The sequence below is a fragment of the Pogona vitticeps genome, chromosome 4 (assembly GCF_051106095.1).
Source record: "Pogona vitticeps strain Pit_001003342236 chromosome 4, PviZW2.1, whole genome shotgun sequence".
In the NCBI taxonomy this organism is placed as follows: Eukaryota; Metazoa; Chordata; class Lepidosauria; order Squamata; family Agamidae; genus Pogona; species Pogona vitticeps.
Genome location: NC_135786.1, coordinates 162,189,939 through 162,217,914, shown reverse-complemented (window position 1 = coordinate 162,217,914; position 27,976 = coordinate 162,189,939). Strand labels below are relative to the sequence as shown.

At 43.1% G+C, this 27,976-nt stretch overlaps 1 protein-coding gene and 2 long non-coding RNA genes across 9 annotated transcripts in view; 1 reads left to right on the top strand and 2 right to left on the bottom strand.

Annotated features, from left to right (window-relative positions):
- Window positions 1-5,481, bottom strand: part of HIVEP1 (HIVEP zinc finger 1) — a 104,249-nt gene extending 98,768 nt beyond the window's left edge. For 3 of the 7 annotated variants that reach the window (XM_078393442.1, XM_072998612.2, XM_078393441.1), the window contains exon 1: window positions 1,833-1,934. The gene's annotated coding sequence lies outside the window, so the exon portion shown is untranslated. Of the gene's footprint in view, window positions 1-18; window positions 1,164-1,832; window positions 1,935-4,328; window positions 4,451-5,290 lie in introns of those variants that run through there. The other 4 variants (XM_072998611.2, XM_072998615.2, XM_078393440.1 and 1 more) reach the window with 4 other exon arrangements.
- The window catches only part of LOC144589221 (uncharacterized), a 48,759-nt gene continuing 25,377 nt past the window's right edge, over window positions 4,595-27,976 (top strand). The window contains exons 1-2 of the long non-coding RNA XR_013545205.1: window positions 4,595-4,892; window positions 8,634-8,682. This is a non-coding gene — a long non-coding RNA (uncharacterized LOC144589221). The remainder of the gene's footprint in view (window positions 4,893-8,633; window positions 8,683-27,976) is intronic.
- LOC144589222 (uncharacterized) overlaps window positions 19,174-27,976 on the bottom strand; it is a 39,168-nt gene continuing 30,365 nt past the window's right edge. The window contains exon 2 of the long non-coding RNA XR_013545206.1: window positions 19,174-19,498. This is a non-coding gene — a long non-coding RNA (uncharacterized LOC144589222). The remainder of the gene's footprint in view (window positions 19,499-27,976) is intronic.

Here is a 27,976-nt window from a genome sequence, read left to right as displayed (position 1 = left end):
ACACACACACACACAAACCTTCCCGGATCCCCTCAGCGAACCTGCTCGGTTGGCAGCCCGAGCGCTCTTGCTGATGGCGGCGGCGGCGGGGGCAGCTGCTGCTGCTGCTGGGAAACACGGCGACCCCTGCGCGGCGTGTCGGCGTCTGGGATCCTCCTCCACTTGACAACCTCCAACACAAACATGACCCGGCGCTAAACCCCCTCCCCAGAATCCTCTTCCTCGGCAGGGCCTCCCCCGCTCCTCTCTTCTCTTCCTCGCAACTCTCCGCCGCGCCACAACCTGATTCCGCACAGACGAGACACACAAACCCGGCAGCGCCCCCGCCCCTGAACCGTCTCTCTCTCTCTCTCAGTCTCTCCCAGCTCAGACACGCCAAAAAGGAGGCTACGGAAACCCAGGGGGCGGCTAAACCCCACGGGGGGGGGGGGAGGACGAGAGCCTGGGAGCAGGAGAAAGCTTCTCCGCCCAGTACAGAGAAAAAGACACGCGTCGTGTTCATCGTCAGAATCCGCTTCTGATCCGGTCTCCGGGGGCTGCACCACGGCCACGGTGCCAACTCCGCTTTCTCCCCCCCACACACACACACACTCCCGCCCCAGGGAACTCAAGCCTCACCCCACGATCGCCACAGCGACCTGCCTCGGCCCTCACACCCATAACTCATCAAGCAACCCAGCCCCACTGGGACGGGGGGGTTACGTCGTCCCTTGATACCATGCTTTCCCCCACATAGACATCTGATCCAACCCAGGAGTTCCCTGCCCGGGCACCACACACACACACACACCCATCGCTCTTAAAGCCTAAAAACTCCCATGTGCTTCCGTTTCTTTAACAGTCGTTACACGCATCGCCTCCTCACGACTGATCTCCCAAGAGAGGCAATACCAGTGTGTTAAGTCCCCCCTTATGGGACAGTCATGCCAGAAAAGTCACCCCCCCAAAAAAAGAACTTTACACCCTCGGCCCTTAATACTTTAACCGCACACCTTCTTCCAGTACACACATCCCCCTTCAACTAAGGTCACCCACTGGCCCTTCATCTAAATTGCCCCCCCAAAAAATCACACACACACCCCTTCTGACATCCAAAGCCGCACGACTCCACCCGTCTTTCACGGGCCACACACTTCAGCAGAGGCTCCCCTTGCCTCCAGCCTTTCCCCCCCCCCAAATCATCCCCCGCACCTCCCAGCCCAGGCGCTGACCCCCACGGGTGCCCCATCCCTCGTGCACCGACACCGCCCAGGCGCCGGAGCCCCTCAGGACTCAACCCAGTTGTCAGACGCCCCACTCGCGGAAACGACGGAAGGGAAAGGGGGCGGGTGCGTGCGCTGGAAAGAGTAGGTAGACGGGGGGGGGTACCAAGCCCTGTTTTTAGGGGCGCTGGAGGGGGTCGGGGGGGGAAGGGCCGGAGGCGGTGGGGCGTGCCACAGGCAGATTCCGCGGGCGCAAGGCGTCCACCAAGTATGCACGCTGAGGAGGCGGCTGTCGGGGAGGCACATAATCAGGAGTAGGGGGCCATGGCGTGAGGGTCGGGCGGGGGGGTTCAACGGGCGGGCACAGGCTAGACGGCGGGGGGGCGGCTGGGCTGGTCTCTCCTCTCTTTCTCTCTCTCTGCTTCCCCCCTTTCCTTTCTTTCCCTCTCTTCCCGCTGTGCTCTCCTTCTCCCGTCGTAACGGGGGGGGGAGGGAGCGAGGGAGGGAGCCGAACCCGAGGCGGGCTTCCCCTCCGAGGCTTCGTACAGGGGACTGTGGGGGGGGGGGGCGGCGGGCGGCGGCGGCGAAAGGAAGGGTGAGGAGATAATTGGAAAAGGGGAGATCTTTTACCTTCCCTCACTTTCTATTGCAGGAAGCGGGCCGGGTGACGTCATCGGGTCTCCCGGGCCCCGCCTCTTTCCCTCCCCCCCATCCCCCGTCTGCCGAGGAGAGGCGCGCAAGGGAGGGCCTTGCGGAGGGAGGGGTCACTGAGGGGGTTTCCTTGTTTCCTCGCCGGCTTGTGGAGAAAAGGGTCAGAAGCGAAAGTAAAACTCGGGCGGGGGAGGGGAATTGGGAATCCTTTCATACCCTTCCGTTTCCGCACTACCGAAAGGCTCCCAGATGTATGTTTTATATACGGCCCGGCCCCTCTTTCCAGGAAGTCCTGATCAGAAGGCCGTTTCTTAGGCTGTAGTGTCTTCTGAACATTAGACACAATTGCCGTGTACAATTGGGGTGAACACCTGCGCTCCCCAGGGGGGGTAAACCATTGGAACTCCATAAGCTTTATTCCCCAGCTGGGGAAACTCTTTATTGGCTTCTTATTTGGGCTGACGAACTGAACCCCACTATTCTTATCTCTGTTTTCCTCACGTAGGAGTTTAAACCATGCAGCCTTTTTAGAAATGCTCCTCCTCTTTTTCTTTAGGATTCTCACAGTCAACAGGTCTCTTTTTAAATCTATGAAAAGTTCATATTCAGTCTTGCTTAAGGAGAACCAAAGAAATGTCTGGAATAGATCAGATCAAAGTTCAGTATTCTTTACCACAGTCATACCAACTGGCAGACAGCAGGTAAACCAACATCTTCCTTCTGCTTAGGTCCACATTAACACATGAGATTTCATCCTAAGATTTTTTTTTCAGGGCTTGCCTAACAAAAAGGCAAGATAATAGAAATGGAGTTATGGCTTAGTGTCTGGTGGCTTCAGTTATTAATTTCATTTCTATCTAATTACTGTATCAAAATATTATAACTGAGCTTGGATCTTCAGGATAGCTTGAGATACAAAACTAATAAGTGATGAAGCATTATACTGTACTCTCTGTGGTACAGTCTAATGGATAGAATGATAGACTAGGACTCTGGAGACCAAGGTCTGAATCCCCACTTGGCCATGGAAACTTGGGGGGGGGGTTGAAACTAGTAAAACTATTACTTAAATGTTTCACTTAACTTGAAGTCCCCATTATAGCCACTATAAGACAGTTCTGACTCGATGGCACACAACTAATGAAACACCATTGGTACCCTGTTTCTCCAAAAAGAAGACATGATCTTATATAAATTTTGCTCCGAAAAACATAGTAGGGCTTATTTTCAGGGGATGTTTTATTTATTTTTTCATGTACAACAATCTACATATATTCAAATACAGTCATGTCATCTTCTGGTTGCTGCACAAGGGTGGAGGGCAGGGTTTCACTTAACTAGGGCTTATTTTTGGGGTGCAGCTTATATTACAAGCATCCTGAAAAATCCTACTAGGGTTTATTTTCAGGTTAGGTCTTATTTTTGGGAAAACAGCGTATTACCTTCCTAGCATTACTACTCAAAAGGCATTGTGCAGCTATTCTTTTTCTTTAACATATGGGGGGGGTGGTTTCACTAGTGGACAGCAGTGTCATCTGGAGTTACTGTAAAATTCCATGGATAAGGAAAGGCTATTGCATGCTGGTGGCGTTATCTAAAAGGGTCATGCCATTCAGCATATCAGAACTTTAAGGGCAAAGTTATGCTACATAGGGATGGACAGTAAGCCATGTGTACAAACCTATGTGATATGTCTATGTGAATTAATGCTGCTACCAAGATGCTAAATCAGGAAAAAGGCAAATATGTAAAACTGTATCAGGTAAGTCCAGCTAAACTAGAACACCATGTCTGTTAAGTGTGAGGCCATAACCAGACAGCTATGGCCAGTCAAAGGGATCACGTGGAGAATGTGAGGTTATGGTGTCACACAAAATCAAAAGTATTTGATATTTCATTTAACCCTTTTATCTTATGACCTAGAAAGACCTTACCCCACATGGATCTCAGATTTAGGACACACTGCCATCTAGCAAAATGTTGTTTTGAAAAAAAAACACCCAATGTGTTACAAACAAAACAATTATTTAAAAGAGCTTCTCTCCCAGATTCTTAATATTGGAGGGGGCAGTGTGTCCCCCTGCATTGTTTTGGTCTGCTATTATTATTTTCAATATTAATCCAACACCAATCACATTTTTGGTGATTTTCAAGTGGGCCATCTTCTGTTGCCTCAAAAAGTTGCTGCTCCATCAAATCACTTCTCCTATGGCGACCTGAGCAGGATATTCAAGGTCTGTAACATATTCAAGGGTGCCTTACCACTAGTAAATTTCCACAGCTGAGCTGGGATTTGAATCCAGGTCTCTTGAATACCACTATCCATGATTACACCACACACAATACAACAAAAACCATGGTACAGTACAGTATTTCCCTTTTTATAGTTTTTGTTATTACTTCTCTTTATTGCTGCCTGGTGACTATTGTAATCCTGCCTCTCTTACACTGTGCAATGTTATGAATATTACGCACATGCCATTCCACCTGTGTTGCAAAAGGTCTTCCTTCTAATGAAGTAACACCGTTTAGAAAAGCACTTTCTTGGGAACGGTGGTACCAGAAAGTAAACTTTTTCACGCTCTGCTAAGTAGAGGCACAGGATTACTTACTCTCGATCTCGTCTAGAAAAAAAAAAAAGACCAATTGTCAATCTTTCCAAAAAGGGGGGGGGGAACCTTGTTGCTCTGGTGAAGAAATGACGTTGAGTGCAGGAAGCAAATAAATTAAAAGCGAGCCAAGGGACGCCAAAGGGTGAGCGCCGTTTTCTTACATCCCCCCCCACACCTTTATACCACAAAGGAAGAAAACTCGGAACTTGAATGAGGGGAAAGTTTTCGCCTGAGCTGCAAGGGCGCCCGTCACCGCCACCGCCACCGCCGCCGGCCGGGATGCCCGTCGCACGCCCCCCTGCCGAGGCCCGTCCCTCCAACGCAGAGACACGCACACCCTTCCCATGTATGCACATCGCCGGGGCTGCTGCCTGCTGACGCGGAGATCCCGGAGGTTCCTCTTCGATGCTGCTGCTGCCGCTGGCAGGTCAGGCAGGCTGTGCTCGCCGCCTCCGCCCCCCTCGCTCGCTCGCTCCCGCCCGCCCTCTGCCCTGGCTGGGTTTTCCCGTTCACTGGCGGGAGCCGCCGCCGCCGCCGCTGCCACGCTGACTCCCCTCCTCCTTCCCGTCGCAAGAGCCCGAGTTTTTTTTTGGTGGGGGGGGAGGGCAACCAAACCACCACTCTCTCCGCGTCCAGACACACACGCACACACACCCCACCCATCGGCAGCCCGGCAAGCGGGGGACGCCTCGTGTGTGGGCGTGCGCTCGCCAGGCAGGGTGCCCTCCCAGCTCCCGCCGAAAGTGGTCCCCCCCCCCCGGCACATCATCGCCCTCCCCCCGCGTGCGAAAGCCCAACCCCGAAAACCGAGAGGCGCAAACTTGCCCCGAGGCTGCGCCGCTCCTTCTCCCTCCCCGAAGTTTCAGCGTGGAAAAACGACAAAAGCCGAAAGCAACCCCCTTCGCGCTGGGAAGTGGGCGTGAGAGGAAATACGGAGGGGCGGCGCCTCGAGCCCGCTGGCTTTCTCCGGTTCTCCTAACACCCCCCCCTCCCGCTGGCTCCCCTTCTTTGGCCCTTGCCGAGGGGGGGGGGGTTGCTGATCGCCTTTGATTGGTTTACACCATCAGCTGTTTGTGAAGATCGAGTGGAAAAGGAGGTCGTCTGGAGGAGAGGAAAAGCGGGGGAGGGGAGGGGTCTTTCCCGAGTAGAGAAAGTGGGGGACGAACAGTGACGAGCGCCTTGCGAAGCAGAAGGCGTTATGATAGAGAGCATTCTCTACCATCCTGTTGATGCTAACAAACAAGACACGGGCATGGCCAGTACTTCTGCAGTCGGTGCGGATCGTCCTTGTGTGTGTGTGTGTGTGCCAAGAAAATCAATACAGGGAGGTTTCCATTTTTCGATCTTAAAGTTGCACAATGCAAGGATTTTAATTTTTAATTTTGTTCTATTTTTTATCTCTAGTAAAATATCCTTGGTAGCTAACAACGTTTAAAGCCCACAAAGTTTACCTTAAAGTAAGTACTACTGAGTGTAACTGAGTCTACTTCTTAAAAGATGTCTAGCATGATAATGTAAAATCAGCTTTGAATCATTGTGAGCTTGACCATGCCCCTCGCTGGACAAAGGCTTTAAGCCCAAAAACTGCTCTTGCTGTGCGTGAAAATCCTGCGCGTTCAGGCACAAACTGCACTTTTACATACATTTTTATCATAGATTTTATTTACATGTTAGTTTATTGTAGACTTTTAACTCCAGGAGGGCCACACATTTTTACTATTAATAGAATAGAATAGAAATTGATATATTTCTCATATATCTCATCATTGGTTAATTTATACATGAATAAATGTTATTTGCATTACCTTCTAAAATCATGTAATTATAACAGGTTGTGGCACATTTTAAGTCAATAGAATCCTGGGTATATTTACCCAAAAATGTGTCTCATTGTGTTTAGCAGACACAAATACGGTGCATAGAATTGTGATGAAGCTTCTGTTATTTAATACCTGATAAAAACCTAAGTAATAACAGAGCTGGGGGCACTTTACAATAGTCCCAAGAGCTTTTCTTCTCATTATTGTATCACATGATGTCACAAATTAGTTAGCTGAATTATTGATTATAATTGCAGACTTTTGAGATATTCATTCATTCAACTTATATACCACCCATCTGGCCAACAGTCACTCGGGGCAGTCACAACACAAAAAATAGCACCAAATCATACAGTACAACTTAATTATAAAATAAAATATAACTGTAGTACTGTACATCTTGATTTCAGTTGGTTGAACCTGGGTTCTTCCACTTGTGCAAAACAGCAGTGGGTCTGCTAATATGTGTAAAAAGTGTGAAGCTCCAAAGCAGAATACCAATTGGATGTGCTTTAATGCTACTTAAACCTAATTTGAAAACTTGCTTTTAATACATTAAAGATTAGCTGGTCCAGTAAAAGTACTGCAAAATTTCATGTGAATTCTAAACATTAAAAAGCCATGGAATATTGGGTGGGAAAGGTGCAGAAGAGAGCAACTAAAATGATGACTGGACTGGGGCACCTCCCTTATGAGGAAAGGCTGCAGTACTGGATTTGGGGCTCTTTAGAGAAAAGGCAACTGAGGGGGAACATGATTGAGATGTATAAAATTATTCAGGGGATGGATAAAGTGGATAGAGGGAAGCTCTTTTCCCTCTCACGCAATAACAGAACCAGGGGACATCCACTCCAATTGCGTGTTGGGAGAGTGAGAACAGAGAATATTTCTTGACCCAGTATGATTTTAATCTGTGGAGCTCCTTGCCACAGCATGTGGTGATGGCATCTGGCTTAGATGCCTTTAAAAGGGGATTGGAAAGATTCCTGGAGGAAAAGTCCATCGCAGGTTACAAGCCATGATGGGGATGTATAATCTCCAGGCTTAAAAGGAAGGTACCCCCAAATGCCAGATGCAGGGGAGGGGAATCAGGAGACCGGTCTCTAGTTGTCTCATGTGCTCCCAGAGGCATCTGGTGGAGCCACTGTGAGATACAGGAAGCTGGACTAGATGGGCCCTTGGCCTGATCCAGCAGGTCTTTTCTTATGTTCTTTGTTCTTATATACTGTACTGTACTTTGAATTGTTCTACAGAACCATGAAGTGCATTTTGGCAGGGTTTTTTAAAAAGTCTGCACACGTCACATTTCATCTACAGCCAGTGAATCATCTAATGCCATGTGCAGAATGATCTGGGCAGATGTCAGTAAATGCACAATTACATTATTTGTTTTTTGGATTATATCCTGCCTCCATCCACATTCAATAGGATTGACAACACTTTATTTAGAGTGTCATGTAAAAACATTTCAGTGTAAAAATGTTTATCCTTGCATGTTAAACCTGAATTGCATCCATTATTTGGCCACCAGATGAGAATGACACACACCCAACTATTTCAAGTGCCCATAACATGTTGGACAAGTCATGCATTTCCCTTCACAAGGGGACAAGCAAAAGACACTTTCAGTTAATTATGGTTGGATATATAGGAGGAGACAACATGAAAAGGCCTGAGATACAGGGTTAGTCAGGGCCTGCAATAAGAGGCATAATTTTTAGTTTTCCTCCTCGTGATTTTTCCTCTTTCTTTTTCTTTCTATAAAAGACTGTACTTTTGATAAAACTGATCTTAGGGTAATAAATAGGCTGGATGTTGGAAACCAACACTGTAAAACAGAGGTAGGGATCCTTTCGTTCCCTACAACACCCGTCTGCCCCACACAGCGTGGCCACTGCTAACAGTCTGCAGAAGGTGTCGTTCAAAACAGGTGGAAGGCCTCACATTCCTCAATCTCATCACAAACTGTGTGGGATTCCATATTTGGTTTTTAATACTTACAGCAACAATGTGTATACTTTAACTAACATAATCAAAGGGTTAAAATTTACCACAATACACAAAATTACATTGCTATTGTGATGACCAATATGTCTCCAACATCAGTAATTTAATTGATGAACTATTTGTCATTGCATCACCATCTCCATCCATCAAGATCAAAGGTTCTCTCTAAATCTGCTCCAGCATTTGGTAGAGGGGAAGCTGCAGACAGCTTCCCAATACCTAATGTCCTTAACTCTGACTTTATCCCTGATCAATTATGTCAGCTTCGTACAGTATATCCAATAATGACCCAGTATGAATTATTCTATGTTTTGACTGATTGTGTCCTCCTCTTTTTCCAGTGCAGTGCAAGTGACAGCAGAATCTGATGCATGTCTTCTGAGAACTACTGTAAGTCCCATTGAATTCATTCACTGAATGCTATGTTTGTATTTATTGATGTGTCCATCTTTAAGTGGGCACACATCACATCTGTAAACATTTTTCACCAACTGGACAGAGCCAAGCTCTTGCCCTAAGGAGAGACCTGTTCACTAGTTTATTAGTTATCAAGAAGTTACTGCTCTCAGACTAGCAGACAAGGAGCCATATTTATTTGAAAACACTTCGAGTCACGTAGTGCTAAGATTATAAACCCTGTAGTCTTCATTGTGGTAGAAAATGGGGAAGTGTAGGCGTTGCTGGTACACAAAAATTAGGAACACTAGAGGCCCTGCTGGACTGGCAGAGGTAAGAAACTTGGGGGCTGGGGGGGGATAGGGAAGTCCAAATCCTAGTTTGTTAGTGACATTCTATTATCATTTGACCCCTTCTTTCTTCTTTCTTCATATCAGAGGATTGCACACATTAAAATGTTAAGATAATTGGACTAATTTTGACCAGAAACAGGCTACTTCAATACCATTATCTCAGCTATTTGCTAGATCTTCTTTTGTAATTCCTGAAGTATGAGAATGTTCGTTGATTATTTTTGTCAGTGTTAAAAAGTAATGGGCCAGGACGTTACCCTGTGGGAGACTGTTCCTTTGATTTTTTTCCAGTGACTTTACCTCTCTTGAAATTCAGCAAATAATTTTTTTGTCTTGAAGTAACATGGCAACCATTTCTGTTGATCTGCTACTGTTAACAGTCTGAAAAGCTGACCCACCTAAAGATTTTGTGGGCTGTCAAGAGAAGTCAGATTCTTATTACATGTGTGAGTACGCTACTGCTAGATGGAGTCCTTGAAAGGGCTAAATAAAGCCTTTTCCCAAGAAAGCAAATGGTTCAGAGCACAATGTGGCATTGCTGGAGAGCACCACAAAATAACTCCAATCATTAAGCAGTACTATCTTGAAATAATCAACAGAAGTTTTTTTAAAAAAGCAAAAATTAAAAGTGATAGAATAATAACTTTGCATGTTTGTAACCCTTAGGCCCTAAGGCAATGGTTCCCAGCTTTGGGTCCTCAGATGTTCTTGGACTAAGATTCCTAGAAACCGTCCCCACCAGCTGTGCTGGCCAGGATTTCTGGTGGTTGTAGTCCAAGAATATAGGGGAACCAAAGGTTGGGAACCATTGCCCTAATGGAATTCTCTTCTTTCCCACCAACCAGTTAGGAAAGTCTTTTCCCCCAAGCTTGAGGCAAATCATTTCCTATTTGTTTGCTTCCTGTTAAACCCCTCTCTCTTCTTCCCTGATCATCAACAAGATATGTTTCTCTGCTCCTGACTTTAGAACCATGCAGTCATGAGATCTCTCCCTCTTTCCAGTTGGTTGTGAGGCCCAATCTCTATTTTATTCTTTTTAAAATTCTTCTGATTGTAGCTGAAGATCAACCGTAAGTAAAGATTTTTTTTCCTTTCTAAGCTACTTGTGGAGTGATTGTTTCTTTTATATACAAAGGTCTGGTGAGAAACAAAGGCTGGGTGGAGGCTGGCTTTTTTGCCATTTTTCCTATGTTTCACCTGTGTACTTTTGTACTTTTATGCTCTGCTAATTATAAAAGGGAGTCACCAGATTTCTACAACAAAAATTACCCAAGGATTGAAAGGATTGCAACAGAATTGCTCATCATCATTAGTAAATTGATGAGGCACTACAGAAGAGAGGCCTAAAATGCACAGTAACTCATATCCCATACAGCATCCACCCATTACAATGGACACATTAGCTTGTGAAAATATTGCTTTTTCCAGCAACAAACATAAAAGGTTGGTGGTGCAACAGGCAAGTTGATTCATAATTAATCTAGCATTTCAGATTAGTTTTCTTGATGTCTGCTAGATATCCAGAAAATCAAATCTGTGTTTTGAATTAATGATGTAAATACATTAGACCCATTGAATCTCAGGGTTGGTTCACATTTCACACATACAGTATCATCCTTTGATTACTGACTACCTCTCACTGAAGGTGGTATCGCCAATACTAAATTTTCCCTGCAGTGTCAGATGTGCAATGGCACATTATACAGGGAAGCCCCAGCTTGATATTGCAGTTAGCAAGTGACAAACATGCACGTGTCAATTGGTTCAGTTGTAACAGTATGTACAAACTGGGGGGGGGGGGGCAAAGTCATGCAGCCCTTCAAGACTGTTTTTGCATTCCCACCCCAACCTCTAATGGACTCTTCTTGTTCTAGCACAAGATGTTGTGTGCACCCTGGCTTCTACCATACAATCTAATATGGCAGGGCACGAAGTGCAGGCGAAACCAAACAGCACCATTCTAGATGGCAGGGTGCAGGGCTCAAGCCTTATAAGTCATCTTAATGAAGAGCAGCCAGTGTTCCTCCACAAGACCTGTCTGGGCCATGGCCGCCTCCAATTTCTCTCTCCACTTTTCCTTTTCAGTTTCCTTTTTTCCCTTTTCCTTCTCTGCCAACCCGGGGAGGGGGAGGAGGTTGGGGAGAGAAGGAAAAGGAAAACAATGGCAGTTCAATGTTGAGGGTGATCATCATCATCATTGGGGCTTTGGGAAGAATACCAAGAAATTTCAAACAGTATTATAAGCAGTCGCAGATCTCAGAAATCACACCATCAGAGCTACGAAAAAACCCAGCAATATTAAGAACTGCATACATGTTATTGTTTAGCCATTTAGTTGTGTCCGACTCTTCCTGACCCCATGGACCAGAGCACACCAGGCCCTCCTGTCTTCCACTGCCTCACAGAGTTGGGTCAAATTCATGTTGGTAGCTTCGATGACACTGTCCAACCATCTCATCTTCTGTCGTCCCCTTCTCCTCTTGCCTTCACACTTTCCCAACATCAGGGTCTTTTCCAGGGAGTCTTCTCTTCTCATGAGATGGCCAAAGTATTGGAGCCTCAGCTTCAGGATCTGTCCTTCCAGTGAGCACTCAGGGTTGATTTCTTTCAAACCAGATAGGTTTGTTCTCTTAGCTGTCCAGGGGACTCTCAAGAGCATACATACTGCGCCAATATTTAACAGATACTTAGGTTTTTAGTTAAAACTTGTATCTGTTATATAATAGCAGTCAATGTTTTTACAATTTTGATTGACTGTGCCTAGTGTTTTTGAACAACAAAAACAACAATAATAGATCATCAAAACAGCAATGAATCCAGTAACTATCGACCAATTGCATGCCTTCCAACAATGTTCAAACTCCTCACAGGAGTACTTGCAAGATCAATATATAATTACTTAACTGACAACTTCCTATATCCAACTGAACAGAAAGGGAACTTTAAAAAGTCAAGAGGCACAAAAGATCACCCGCTTATTGATAAAATGATCCTGAAGAATGCAAAGAGATGAAAAACAAACCTTAACATGGCCTGGATAGACTATAAAAAGGCATTTGACTCATTGCCACTCAGCTGGATTAACACCTGCCTATAACTGTTTGGGATTAGTAAAAACACGCAGACATTCCTCAAGAAAAACATGGAAAACTGGAAAACTGTCTTAAGGGCTCATGGTGAAGAAATTGGGGAAGTTAACATCAAAAGAGGAATATTTCAGGGGGATTCTTTGTCATCACTGCTGTTTCACATCTCACTAATCCCAATGTCAATAATTTTAAATAAAACTGGATTGAGCTACTACAGGAGTCCCCAACCCAAGGCCATGGCCTTGGCAGTACCAGGACGTGGAGACCGATCTCCCCCCCACCTGCACTCCTCCCACGCATGCCCACCCGCACACACAGCCCACCCACACGCATGGGTGCCCCGCCCATCTGCACATGTGCATGAGTGTGCCACACCCACCTGTGTGTGCGCCCTACCCACCCGCCCATCCACACATGCACCAGGGGTGCCCCCCCATGCAGGACCCCTCCCCCCAACCAGTCCACAATTTGGAAAACGTTGGGGACCAATGGGCTACCATATTTCAGTACAAGCAGGAAAAATCAATAATCTGTTATACATGGATGACCTCAAACTATATGCAAAAAGTTCCACAGAGATAGAATCACTGTTAAACACAGTGCAAATATTTAGTGAAGATATCAAAATGAAATTTGGAATTGACAAATCTGTACACAAGTGATAAGATCCAAAAACCAGATGGAATAGAGGTTAAAAATGGCAATATTATAAAATCACTATCAAGTGATGGAAATTATAAAAACCTTGGAATACAAGAAGCAGATAACATTGTGCACACAAAGACCTGACAGAAAGGGAATATATCAAAGGACTGTGGAACACCTTAAAATCAAAATTAAATGGGGGAAATACAATCAAAGCCATAAATATATGGGCCATTCCAGTAATTAGATACCCAGCTGGTATAATGGACTGGACCAAAAACTAGAAGAATTGGATAGAAAAACATGGAAACTAATGAAGATGCATCGCGCACTACTGTACATCCAAAAAGTGATGTGGACAGATTATATTTACCACAAAAAATTGGAGGCCACGGATTACTGTAAATGCAGCAAGTAGTAGAGGAGGAAAAAAGAATCCTAAATAATTATATCAGTACAAGCAGAGAAAAATTACTTAAGGCAGTGAAAATGGAGAATACTTTGAAAACAACAGAAGCAAAGGCTCAATATAAGAAGAATTTGAAAATAAATTAAACAGCTGGAAAAATAAACCACTACATGAACAACACATGAGAAATATTGATGGAAAGCATGATCATAATTCAACATGGGCATGGCTAAAACTAGGGACTGGTGTTTTTTAAAAAATAATAATAATAATGGTTGTTGTGCGTTTTTCGGCCTCTTTGGCTGTGTTTTGAAGGTTGTTCTTCCTAACGTTTTACCAGTCTCTGTGGCCGGCATCTGCAGAGGACAGGAGTCAGAACTCTGTCTGGAGTTCCAGAGCACAGACAGAGTTCTGACTCTTGTCCTCTGAAGATGCCGGCCACAGAGACTGGCAAAGCATTAGGAAGAACAACCTCAAGAACACAGCCAAAGAGCCTGAAAAATCCACAACAACCATCAGATGCCAGCCATGAAAGCCTTCGAGAATACTACTACTACTACTACTACTACTACTACTACTACTACTACTACTACTACTACTACTACTACTACTACTACTACTACTACTACTACTACTACTACTACTACTACTGTAGAGCTAAAAAGGATCCTATGGATCATTCAGTCCAGCTCCTGTGAAGGAGGCACAGTGGGGAATCAAACTTCCAACCTATGGCTCTGCAGCCAGAGTCCTAAACCAATGAGCTAAATACCACCCAGGCTGGTAAAATCTGATTCTTTGGTCTGTCATAAAAAAAAATTGTAGTCGTGGGGGTGACAGTCATCTTGGAAGTATCTGACACTTTTTTCTGGGAGGGCAGGCAGTAATACTACCTGTTACTGAAAAAGTCAGTCCTGCAGGGATAGTCCTGAATTATTTTTATAGGGAAATGTGTAAACTCTACCAGCAAAAAAACAAAAAAACAAAACCCTCAATGGTGGGGCAGGTGTGTGTCACAGGTTACTTGGCTATTATAACAGGGGATTGTGACACTTAAAATGTATGGGAAACACTGCTCTGAGTCAAAAGCAGAAGTTCAGCTTTCAGTTGGTCACAGACATTTCCTGTACCATTTTAATACCTCGATATATCTATTTTTCAAAACTCTGTATTATTCTTATGGCTACTCTACATCTCTCTCTCTCTCTCTTTCTCTCTCTCTCTCTCTCTCGACTTTGGGGATGGACAAGTGGCTCCTAGACTTTCCTGAGCTATCCACTGCAGCTCTCAGTAAACTTGGTCTTTACAACTCATATCACCCTTTGCCTCAGTGTCCTGCGTGTGCTGTGCATTTAGGGCCCATGACAAAGTAGAACTAGAATGTTAATTGAAGTAAACGTTAGAATTCATTTACTCTCCCACTGAAGATCATTTAATCTCCCACTGAAGACCAACCAGGATTGCATCAGAAGAGCAGGCTTGCAGGATCTACTTTCGGTGCAAAATGGTAAGTGAAGCAGAAAGAAATACCGTACATTAAGAATTAAGAAACAGCGTACCTCTGAGCGCTTGTTCAGCTAAGGAGTTTGTGATCCGTACTACAACAACTCACTCTTGATTCTCATCCTCTTCTTCCCATTGATTAACACTGTGGCCAAACATACGTATATAAATATATCCCAGTGTCACATTTTGATTGATGGTGTACATGCTGGCCATAAGAGGTCTGGAAATAAATCATGGAGTCATGGTGTATTGTTCGATGAAAACATTAACCCAGTGCGTGGCAGTTGAGAAGAAAGGCAGATTACATGCCAGTAACCTATCGGAACAGAATCAGTAATAAAAACTGCCAACATGATAATAGCTTTATACAAATTTGGGATATAAGCCCATCTGGAATATTGTGTCCAGTTCTGGCCACCACACCCCACAAAGGAATTTATTGAGCTCTAAGGAGGCTGATGCCCATTGTTGTTGATAGGTGGAATGCTCCATAAGCAGTGGTGAGTGAAGCCAGAGGTGATAGAAGGAAAACACATATCTACAACTACCCAGCCTCAAACTGTGCCCCACGACATTGCCTTCACTCTATAACTCTGCTGAGGAGCAGAAACATAGACCTTAAACTCAAATAACACCTTAGTTGGAGTGGTTATTCTAGTTCCTTATCTCCTACCAGGCCAGGTTTAAGGTTAAGTTACTAAAAACCTTAAGACCAGATCATCTGAAAGACCATTTCCTCCCTCATAGCTCTATGTGGAGAGGCTCTCCTGATGGTAGCACATGCTTCTCATGCCTATTCGTAGGTCATTCAGAGCCCTCTATGTGGAATGCCTTTCTCTCAGAAATTCTACCTGTCCCATTTTAGGTCCACATTGAATCATACCTACTTTACACAAGCCTTCTCTGTCTAGTCCAGGACTGCATCTATTTCATATTCTACATGAATGTTGTATGACTAATTTGTGTATTGTTTATCTGTGCATTATTTATACTTTACTGTAAAATCTGTATATTGTGCATTGTGGGAATCATATGTAGAGATGGGGACGAATATAAAAATGGATCAGTTTTTTTGACAAATATAGCGGATTCTTTAAATATTTGTCAATCCATATTCATCGAAGTTTAAGTCCCAATGAATACAGATCGACAAATATTTTCCCATTTTTATTTATCCTTCATAATTTTTTTAAACCATTCTGCCTACCGGCCGATAGGCAGTTCCCTCACCCCCACAGCTTACCCCACCCCTTCCTCTCCCTACCTTAGCCCCCTCCACCAACACCCCTTACTGTAATCATCACCGCCACTGCCAAGGTCTCCATCTGGCCTCCACAGCCATGGTGTGTGAAAAGGGAGACTGACTGCCCTTTGAAGAGATGGCGGCTGCGGCTTCATTTAGGGTAGGGAAGCTGCAGCTGCTATCTTTACAAAGGGCAGCCTGGACTCCCTTAGCCTGCCTAAGGTGTTTTTTATAAAAATAACACACACACACACACACCACAAATAGATGAATAATTTTGTTATTTGTCGCTTCGTGAGGGCAACTTCGTACTTTGTGAGTCGTCAACTTTTGACAACTCACGAAGCAGGATGACTCGCCAAAATAGTGAGTCGTCCCCATCTCTAATTATATACTCTTTTTGTTGGACACCACTCTGAAATTACCAAATCTAAACTGTTCATACATGCAAGAAACAAACAACACAGGAATATTTCGTTTACTGTTGCTTCCACATTTTTCTTCCTCCACATCCCCTCCAGCACCCCCAGCAAGAGAGACAAAGAAAGAGGGAGAGGGAGTGCGTATTTGATGAGGCTGGGAAGTGAGAAGTGGGGTCCTGAGTCTCTCGCTCTAGTAAGGCAGAAGTAGACTGGCTAGGAGTAGCCTAAGTCCGGTCTTTGCTACACATGGCCTCGCAGACCAGCTGCCACTTAGTGGAATGGAAAGGATGCAGAAAAGAGCAACAAGAAAGATCAAGGATCTGAACTGAGAGTTGAATTCCCTTACAGGAAAGATTACAATACAGTGGTGCTTCCACTTATGGAATTAATTCATATTGGAACGGTGGCTGTAGATAGAAATTTCTGTAAGTCGAAGTACCATTTCCCATAAGAATGCATTGAAAACAGAGTACAGCGGTGCCCTGCATAGTGACGATAATCCGTTCCCGAAAAATCATCGCTATCCGGATTCGCCACTATGCGAAAAGAAAAAGCCCATAGGAATGCATTAAAACCCGTTTAATGCGTTCCTATGGGCTTAAAACTCACCTTTAAGCGAAAAGCCTCCATACGGCCGCCATTATCGCTGCCTGGTATGTGAGGAATTGGCGCAAAAACACAACAGGCGGCCATTTTCCCCCAGCGGCCATTTTGGAACCACAGATCAGCTGTTTTTAAACATCGCTATGCGAAAATCAGTAAGCGAAACAGCTTACCGATTATCACAAAGCGATTTTTTACCATTAAAAACATCGCAATGTGATCGCTTTTGCGATCACAAAATCTTCATCGCTATGCGGATTCGTCGGTAACTGAGGCGCTCATTAAGCGAGGCACCACTGTAATCCGTTCCAGCCAAAGGAAAAAAAATACACACACACCCCAAAATAAAAATAAAACACCGCAAGCCCCTGGGCCTGCAAAAAAACAAAACAAATCTAAAACTAAATGTAAACATAACCCCACCAGCCCAATCCCACCCTGCAAAAGCCACCCAAACCAGTAAAAAGTTAAAAACAGCACCTTACCTCCACTACTTCTTCCCAGCCCTGGCTAAACCGTTGCCGCGACCACTGCCACCCGGAGGCTTGAGCCTGGCTGGGGTGCTTCAGCCACTCGCCCCCGATCGCGGCAGAGGCAGCGATCCCCCAGTGCCAGGAGGCTTCAGTTCGCCGGGTTTCTTCAGCCGCTTGCCTCCCAGCTTGCCTCCCGCGTGCTCCACTCCACCCTCCGTGGGCCCATGGCAGGAAATTCAAATGGCGGAGGACACTGAGGAGCGAGTGGGAGGCGAGCGGCCAAAGAAACCCGGCCTACTCAAGCCTCCCTGTGCTGGGCGACCGCTGTCTCTGCCTCCACCGCCAGAGCACCCAGGAGGGTCAAGCCTCCTGGCTCTGGGCCACCCCCCACTGCATCCCTTTCCCCAACCGTTGGGGCGAAAGAGCTACAAAAAAGCAGCCTCTTCGCCACCGACAGTTAGTAAATTTAAATTTCCCACCCTTTCCCCCTGCCTTTTTCCTTTGTAAGTGGAAGCTCCATCCACAAGTTGAACCAAAATTTTGCGGCCGGAGCTTTCTGTAACTCGAAATTTTCTTAAGTAGGGACGTCTGTAAGTCAAGGCACCACTGTATTTGGAACAGTTTTGCTTAGAAATGAAGCAACACCCTATTGAGGTGTATAAATGTATGTACGGTACATAGAAAGCGAAATGAGAGGTTTCTCTCTGACAATATTAGAAGCCACTGAGTCTTAATTATGGAAAATTCAGTGCAGGAGGAATGAAATACTTGTTTATGCAGGACATACTGTAGTTAAACTGTGGCATTCACTCCCAGAAGATGCAGTTATGGCTAACAAACTGAAAGGTTTTAAGAGGAGACTGAGACAAATTTGTGAAGGATGGGACGATCAATAGCTGTTAATCATTGTGGTTGTCCATCACTTTCAGTATCACAGGAAGTATGGCCCTCGGTAACAATTCCTGGGAAACATGAACACAGGGCTGTTATTACGCTCATGTCTTGTGTCTGAGTTTCCAGTAGTCATCTGGTGGGCCACTCTACTAACATCATGGTTGTTGCGTTCTTATCCATAATCAAGGTCAAGGAGAACATTTTATTTGTTGATATTGTTATGCAATTAGTTATGCAAGGAACACTTATAAATGTGTTTTCATTTATAAATTAAATAAATAAAATAAATAAATAAACACTTGCTGATCTACTGTGTATCCCTAAAGATCTAGAAGTAGATCTTGGCCAGCCCACCTTACTCTAACACTACTTTTCTCTGATTATGTTCAATCGGTGTCTGGAATTCAGATGTGGAATTTGTCTCTCTATCCTCTGTTGCCTGTACACTAGGTAAAAATTCTTCCAAAATTATCTTCTCTATTTCAAAAATTCTCCTTTTTCATGCATTGGTTTCAGTATGTAGAATAATACATTGAATTTTAAAATATTTTAAAATATTGAAATATTAGTTATCCAGGTCCACCCAGGCAATGCTCTTCTGGGTGGCTATGCCAAAGGAAGGCAGGAAAATATCAGCTAGAAGCTGAGCCTTCTTAGCTGTGGCACCTGTCCTTTTGAATCGATTCCTGCTCGAGCTACATCTGGGTCCTTCCCTTTCCACCTTTAAGAAGCTACTGAAGATGATGTTCTTCAAAGATGCATTTGATAGCAGCCTCGTAAGGCTTTTTTTTTCTGTTCCTGTCATTTTAGTACAAAACACTGCACTTTCTGGTTCGTATTTGATATGCTTTATTATTTTTTTTTCTTGATCTATTATTTGCTTTCTTAGTTTGTTAACAGTCAAGAATAATACATTGTTCTACTGGGTTGGTATATAAACAAACAAATAAATGATTCAGTATTTTCTATTGGATTCATTACTTGTTTTAGAACAACGCTGTTTGGTTGTTCTTTTCTTTTCCTCATTTGAGCAGGTTTCACAACAGGTTCTGTAGCATTTCAACATACCCAGCAGATATTCAGTCCAACTTTCTGCTGTCCAAGGCAAGGAATTAATAAGAGGTACAGTGCATTGTCGAGATGAGGGCACGTCAAGCTGAGAACAGGCATGCCCTGCTACAACAAAGGAAATGTAGAGCAGTTTAGTCAAGCAATATTGATAAGTTCCTATATGTATTTCCATAAAAATCTGTCTCATTCTATGGCATTACGTTAAAATTGTACTTTTACAGAGTAATACTCTGGACCAGACAAACTAATTTACGTGATTTTTTAAAAATTGATCCTCAGACAATCATTGAACCATCCTCATACCCGGTATATTCTATGCAAATCTGGTAGCTTCAACGAAATGGCCCACAAATTCAAAATCTGTCCCTCGTGGAATGGATTTTGTAGGGAGACAGTATACAGTTTATGCTTTTCTACCAGAATTATCATTTTCATTAACAGGGCAGGCAACCCAGCTGATAGAATGAAAACATAAAGTAATTTTAGTAACATGCACCTTACAAAATGCAGGGAAATATGCAGGAAAACACATGTTTCTAATAATTAAAGGTTAGAAAAGAAAGGATTTGCAGGGTCTCTCTCTCTCTTTTCCCCTTCCCCCATTCTCTGAAGTGAAACACCAGTCATGAAAGCGGTTTTGCTGTGGTCTGTCAAAAAGTGGTAATCTGCCATTCAGAAAGATTTAGGGTGAATGTTTATGCCACTCGCCATCATTTGTGCTGTAAACTCCCTTGCTATTTTTCAGCAAAATAAAAGAGAAGGTAGTATTAAACTACATTATAAATAACATGATTTTGCTTCTGGTCATCTTTCCTACTTTGACAATGCAGATGTTAATTTAAAATGATTTGGTACCAAATGAGTTTACTTAATTGTGAAGAAATGAATGTGCATGTATTGCAGCAATAATGGGCATTAGTCCATCAAATTTAAGTATTTTTAAATCACACTTATTTCTACAATTATGTACGTACTTTAATGCCTCCCTGGTGGAATCAATGAGATTTGAAAGTGCTTAACTTTACCTGGATCAGTCCTTTCGGTTTGAATGGAAGAGTTTACCACAGGGGAACTATAGATTTATTGCTTCCGGGCAGCATTTCTCAACTAGTAATCTGCCAAATATGCTGGACTACAAATCCCATCAATCCTAGCCAGCAAAGTGATAGGAGGCGAAACCTAAGTTGCTTCCCCAAAAAGTGTCCAGAATCTATTTCACATCTTCCATTTGTGGGCTATGTGTAAGAAGTGAAAGAGAAATATGATCTAAACGAGAGCAATAAGCATACCACCGGCATAAAATAACCAGGAAGCTTATAGCTGCAATACAGTAAGAGAAGAAGTACAAAATTAAAATCTTGAGAGGTTTAAAGACAGCATATTTATTTTCTAAAATAACAGCTACATTTTCTTCCCACTTTTACAAGAATAGATCTGTTAAACAAGCTAATGTGAGCCAAGAAGCTCATTTTAAGAGTAAGAAAGAGTAGGAGTCACCGATATAAAAAATGTCAATGGAGAAGAATGTGTAAGAAGAGAGCAGTATTCTGAGATCAGATTTGTAAGAGGAACATCAGGGGGAAAGTACACAAAATCTTTCTTAAAATGTTAAATTAACTTTCCTTCACCATTACTTGTAGCTGAGAGTGACTTTTAGCTGGTTTTGTATAGCCTCTGTGAAGAAGGAAAATATTTCCTCGTTAATTTATGGCTCAAGGCCAGTGTTTGGCCTCATCTTGTGTATTTGTATGCATGCCTACAAAGTTCAGGCATTTAAAGGGGACTGTTTTGGCTTTGGGAGAAATTCTTGGTGCCCGTGATGTTTAAATTGTCTCATGAACAGACCAATAAAATTTCTGACATTTTCAACTCTGCCAGTAATGACTACTTGGAATCAGTCAGCAGTCTTTTTATAGCACAAAACTAGCCTAGGGAGTTTTACTGCCCCAACATGCTTATGTACCTTACATTGTAGAAAATAACTTAGGCTTTTTTAGAATCCAAGATGGAGTTACACAACCCTTTTAATCCTTCCTCAACCACTCCTCAGTCACTTCAGTTGTGTCATACAACACAACTGCTGCTCAGAATTAAAACGGCCACTGTGTTGTCCTTCCTCACAACAACGTCCACAGCAATGTGAGTTACTACATCTATAATATAGTATAGTAACTCAGGAGCAAAAGGAAAGATGTGTGCTGCTTGGTATCAGTTCCAAAATCTCTTAAGCCACGTTGACATGGCATTTTTCCGGCATGCAGACCCAGCCTTGGTGGTGATGAGGAGCAAAGAAGGATTGGCTCCAACGTCATAATATAGTTGAGCCACCTCACTCTAGAACTAGACAATGCATATTTTAAAACTTCAACCTCTAACTACTCAGGTATATTGCTCCTATTGATGCAGTCAGGTCAAGATACTTTGCTACTTGAAGCATCTCAACCAATCGTGCTGGCCCCACACCCAAGCCAAGGGGTAGGGTATTCTACACCTATTTTGGCACATGTGGCAGAAAATTTCACTAGTATATCTTCCCATTCCTGACATGAATAACAAAAAGGACAGTATCCTGATACATAATTCTCTCTACACAATGAGAGTGAAGTCATTGGCTGCAAGAGATTGCCACTGATTAAAGACTTATTTTTTTCAATGTGGGCTCAAGGCTTTTATAGTTCAGTGAGTTAGGTACCTGGCTGTGGAGCCAGAAGTTGGGAGTTTGATTCTCCACTGTGCATCCCAGAAGAGCCAGCCTGTGTGGCTTTGGCAAGTTGCACAGTCCCAAGGCACCCTCCAGAAGAAGGGAATTGGCTTGATGGCACACAATTACTACTATTATTCTTATTATTTTCAATTTGGCATTGTGTACAACTTTGTGTCATTGTGTGCAAGAGGTATGCATCATGATATATATAAAAAAGGACTTCTTTAATTAGCACCAATCTGGCTACTCCCATTACACAGGCAGAGCTAAATAACAGGATACGGATCAATATTATTATATTAAGTAACAATTAATGAACTACAGTATTTGCTGCCCTTTTCGTGCCATTTCATATTTGCTAACTGAGGCAGCTACCTCACTCTGACTAAAAGAAGGAGCTATTGGGAAGGAAGGAAGGCTATAATGATGCTATTCAAATTAGCAAGTCAGAGTCACAAATCAAATTTTCTACGAATTTTCTGAAGGCATTTAAGGCTTTAGTATTAATCCCACTTACTTGGAGTCAGTGAAAGGTGATGACATGCAGAATCAATGGGAGCTATTTTTCACCAGATATATGTAGGACTGCACCGTAAATGGGCTTTTCTGAGAAAAACTGCAGTCGTTGAACCAATGAGTAATTGCAGTCATGTCACTTTCTGCTTTCTCCCAATTACCTCACAAGTTATAAATGAGCTGTTTATTTATTAATTTATACCCAGCCTGTCTACTAAAAATAGTTCTTATGCAACTGACAGTAAAAATACAGATAATGCAAAATTCTCACAAGGATAAAAACATATCCATTAAAACGCAGTTATGGAGCATGTGATTAACCAATGTGGTGTAGTGAACAGAGTGATGAACTAGGGCTCAGGAAGCCTGGGTTCAAATCCTTGTTCAGTCATGGAAACTGACTGGGGATGCAGAACTGGTAAAACCAATCCTAAAATATCCCACTAAACTTGAAATCCCTATTAGGGTTGCAATAATTGGTTCTGACTTGACAGCACATAACAATTGACAATGTAGCGACAGTAGGTCACATACTGGTAACTTCTTGTTTAGAGTACTACAATGAATTCTGTGTACAACTGTTCTCGAAGACAATATGAATGCTGCAGTGAGTGCAAAATATTGCAGCTAGACAGCTAGTAGAACCGAAAATCTTATTAGGTTTAATTTGGAGGAGGGGCAAATATTTAAGTTGATGCTAAATTTTTAGGTGTAAAATATTCCAGTTGGTAATTTACCATTACCTTCTAATGCCACTTTGGAAAGATGCAGCTTGCTTAAGGCCAACTTGGTGGCAGAGCATGTAACCTCATCACCCATAAATTCTCTAAGTGATCTTGGTTAAACCGTCCTGCGAGAGGCGCATTAGGAATTCAAATTCTCAGCCCCTGGCTCCATGCCCTGACTACTGAGCTATACCAGGTCAGCAAGTTACTGCTTCCCCCTTTACCCTTTTAACTTATTAATTCCCAAGAGGGCCTGGCAACAATTTTGCTTTCCTGCAATTAATATGAAGCATGTACCTTATGTCCAGAGTAGAACACTAGACTTAGAGGACCACAATCTTGACACCAAAAAGAATCCCTCCTTCTTTCAAGCCAATTCTGTTATCCATTGCTTTACAGCCTTATAACCCTGCACTATAATCATCATCATAATCATTATCACTTTGCCGCCGCCACCAGCGCCACCACCACCATCATCTTAGAACTGCAGAGCTGGAAGAGACCTTATGGATCATCAAGTCCAGTCCATGTCAGCAAGGCACAGTGGGGAATCAAACTCCCAACCTCTCGCTCGGCAGTCAGAGACCTAAACCATTCTCATAGAGCTAATTAAATAATGAAGATTACCAATTTTGCACTTACTCATTTAAACCTCCACATAATGCATCACCTTCTATCTTCAGTGAGGCTCACTCCTAGAAAAAGTGTTCATAGGATTGTGATTCCTGAACAATGCAAATCCATGCAACTCAGAAAGAATTCTCCCTGTGTTCTTACTTTTATATTTAGTTATATTGGTTTATTATTTACCCAAATAGTTTGTCTTCCACTAGATTTTTAATTTATTCTTTTGTAAACATATTCATTCTTCAATTTTATATATATATTTTGGAGGTACTTTAGGCAGAAGGATGGAGAATGTGATTACAAGCCATTTAAACTGTAGTTCTATACACACCTACCCAACATTCCTTTCCACAGAATCATAGAATAACTAAGTTAGAAGGAGCCTATAAGATAATCAAATCCAACCCCTTGCACAAGGCAGAACCCAAATCAAAGCAGATTTGACAGAGATTTGTCCAATTTTCTCTTGAATGTCTCCAGCATTGGAACTCTCACCACTTCCCGAGGTCAATGGTTCCATTGTTGTACTAATAGTAAAGAGATTTTTTCCTGATATTCACTCTAAATCTGGTTTCCTATAACTTGAGCCCATTATTACATGTCATGCACTCTGGGATGACTGAGAACAGATGAGGCCTAATCAATGCTGAATAGAGGGGACTAGTACCTTACAGGATTTGGAGACTATACCTTTGTTAATGCATCCTAAAATAGCATTTGCCTTTTTTGCAGCCACATTGCATTGTTGGCTTATATTCAGCTTTTGAGCTTCAACAATTTCAATTCCATTAGTAGTAGGACAAGCAAGATTGCAGTAACCTCCCTACCACCACTGCATGGAGTTCTGGAGCCTGGGAGATAAGCTAATGAGAAGGTTTTCTCTCATGCTTCTGCACTGCCATACCTTCCTGCATGCATTTGTTGTTGAAAGGATAATTACAGTGGATCAATTTTGAAACAACTCTGTGTCACAACTCTTCTACTGAGACCCCCTGCAGACCTTTTTCCTTCAGAAAACTTTTCCTACCGCAGTCCAGTGTATTGGGTGACCACAAAGTCTGCCATGTTTGGAAATTCTCACATTTACAATGGATTAAGTTGTGGCTCATGTGGCAGAATGAAAGCATGTCTAGAGGTTCAGATGGAGGTTGCATATTATGTGACTGTAATTTTCCTGACTGTGCTTCAGTAACTGCTAGTTTCACAGTATAAGTATAGTAATGACATTGAACCTCCTGCAATTGCTTTAACTGTGCAATTATGCTCATAACCATGTGAAAATGATTTACATTAATACACTTTTAATTAAAAGCAGCAGAGAGAACGGCTGGATGCAAATTCCATGATAGACTCTTAAAAGTATGCAACCTTTGACAACTATGAGCTAGTTATTTCTACAGCTGCACTGAATTTTCAGAAGATCATTCTATGCTGTATATACTACAGCAACGCCTTTGACTGCGTGGATGATGAGAAACCATGAGTTGTTCTGAAAGACATGGGAGTGCCTCAGCACGTCAGTACCCTGGTGCATAACCTGTATTGTGGACAAGAAACTACCATTAGAATAGAATATGGGGATATAGAATGGCTTCCTATAGGAAAAGGATTCAGACAAGGGTACATTTTATCCCTTTATGTGTTCAATCTGTATAAAGAAAGTCAGACTAGATTCAGTTGAAGAGGAGTAAAAGTTGGTGGAAGAAACATCAAAAATTTAAGATATGCAGATGACACCATCTTACTGGCAGAAAGCAGCAAGGACTTGAAATATCTTGAAGTCAAATAAGAAAATGTCAAAGCAGAATTGCAGTTGAACATTAAGAAGACCCAAATCATGACTACAGAAGAACTACACAACTTTAATGTTGATGATGAAAACAGTGAAATAGTGAAGGATATCTTTGTTCATCATCAATCCACATGAAGACTGCAGCCAAGAAATCAGAAGAAGACTGAGAATGATAGCAATGAAGGAATTAGAAAATTTCACCAAGTGTAAGGATGTGTTGCTGGAAACCAAGATCAAGTTCTTTCACACTCTTTTATTCCCAATCATCGTGTATGGATGTGAAAGCTGGACAGCAAAAAAAAAGCTGACGGGGGAAAAAAAAAGATTCATCTGAAATGTGGTGCTGGCAGATAGCTTTGTGGATACCTTAGACTGCCAGAGAGATGAACAAGTGAGTCCTAGATTAAATCAAGCCTGAACCAGCTCTGGAGGCCAAAATGATGAAACTGGTGCTCTCATACTTTAGGCAAGTTTCTCTGGAAAAGACAATAATGCTGGGAAAGGTGGAAGGCAACAGGAAAAGAAGACCCAACACAAGATGGATTGACTCCCTAAAGGAAGCCATAGGCTTGAGTTTACAAGAGCTGAGCAGGGCTGTAGAGGAGAAGGGCATTTTGGAGATCCCTCATTTATAGCATCAGCATAAGTTGGAGGCAACTTGACAGTACGTGACAACTGAATTTTTACCCAATAATTTTTTCAGGACAAACAGAAGCTTTAGGAGAGGGAAAACATTCATAAACCATGCTCTTTGTTTACTTTTTCCATCAGCTATTCTCTGATGGTTAGCAGAATTTCCCCCCCAAGATGATCAAGGCCAATGAGAGATCAGACCATATACAGCAGACATAGGCAAAGTGCAGCCCGAGGGCCACATACAGCCTGCGAGCTGCTCCTGTCCGGCCCACCGGTCATTGCTCTAGTCCGGTGTTTAAGCACTTGTTCAAGCCCAAGACAGACTGGATTTCTCTCACTGAACAAGTTGAACATCAAAATCATTTATAGCTTTTTGTCTAAAGTTTATCAGTTGCTTATCTTTAACATACCACAAAAAAACCTCTTTAGCATTTATGAAGATTAACAAGTTTAAAATAAAAACAATCATAACATCACTGCTTCATTTTATTTTTAAGTAAAGTTGGTTCGGCCCCCGAACACAGTTCAGATTTTTCATGTGGCCCCCTATAGAAATTAATTGCTCACCCCTGATATACAGTGATGCCTCGCAAGACAAATGTCTCATGCAACAAAAAACTCACAAGACGAAAGCATTTCATGATTTTTTGGTGACTCACAAGACAAATTTTTCTATGGCCATGCTTCGCAAGACGAATAGGAATGCATTAATTAAATTTCAATGCATTCCTATGGGAAACCGTGCTTTGCAATGTGAAATTTTTGCAATACGAAACAACTTGCGGAACGAATTATTTTCATCTTGTGAGGCATCACTGTAGTCAGAGTACTTGAATTATGTCATCAGAAAGACAATAAGAGTTGGGTGCATGATGTCAAAAAGCAACAAAAGGAAGAGAAAATGAAGCATTGTCCACTATCTGAATAGGCTTTCTGATGACTTAACGCTGCCAGTCAGTTATTTACATGACAAAATATAAAGAAGCCAAATCTAAGTGAGCAACTGCTTTCTACTGAGCAGTACTTCCTAATTCTAGTCTAAACAGGCAACAATTGGGGCCAGTCTTGTAAAGCTCCCCCCCCCCAATAATTGTTGGAGTGGAAGAGTGTAAAATGGCAGTTTGCAGAGGAGAAAAAATTCTGTGTAATTTATTCTGGCTTGACACATGTTTGACTGATGCCTTATGTTTCTCTGTGGAGCTGCTCTAGTGCAAGGGACGTGGTGGCGCTGCGGGATAAACCGCAGAAGCCTTTGTGTGCTGCAGGGTCAGAAGACCAGCAGTCGTAAGATTGAATCCACGCAACGGAGTGAGCTCCCGTCGCTTTGTCCCAGCTCCTCGCCAACCTAGCAGTTCGAAAGCATTCAAATGCGAGTAGATAAATGGCTACCACCTCGGTGGGAAGGTAAACACCGTTTCGTGTATAGCCACGCTGGCCATGTGACAACGGAAACTGTCTTCAGACAAACGCTGGCTCTACAGCTTGGAAACGGGGATGAGCACCGCCCCCTAGAGTCGGACACGACTGACTAAATGTCAAGGGGAACCTTTACCTTACTCTAGTGCAAGTGGCTTATAGAT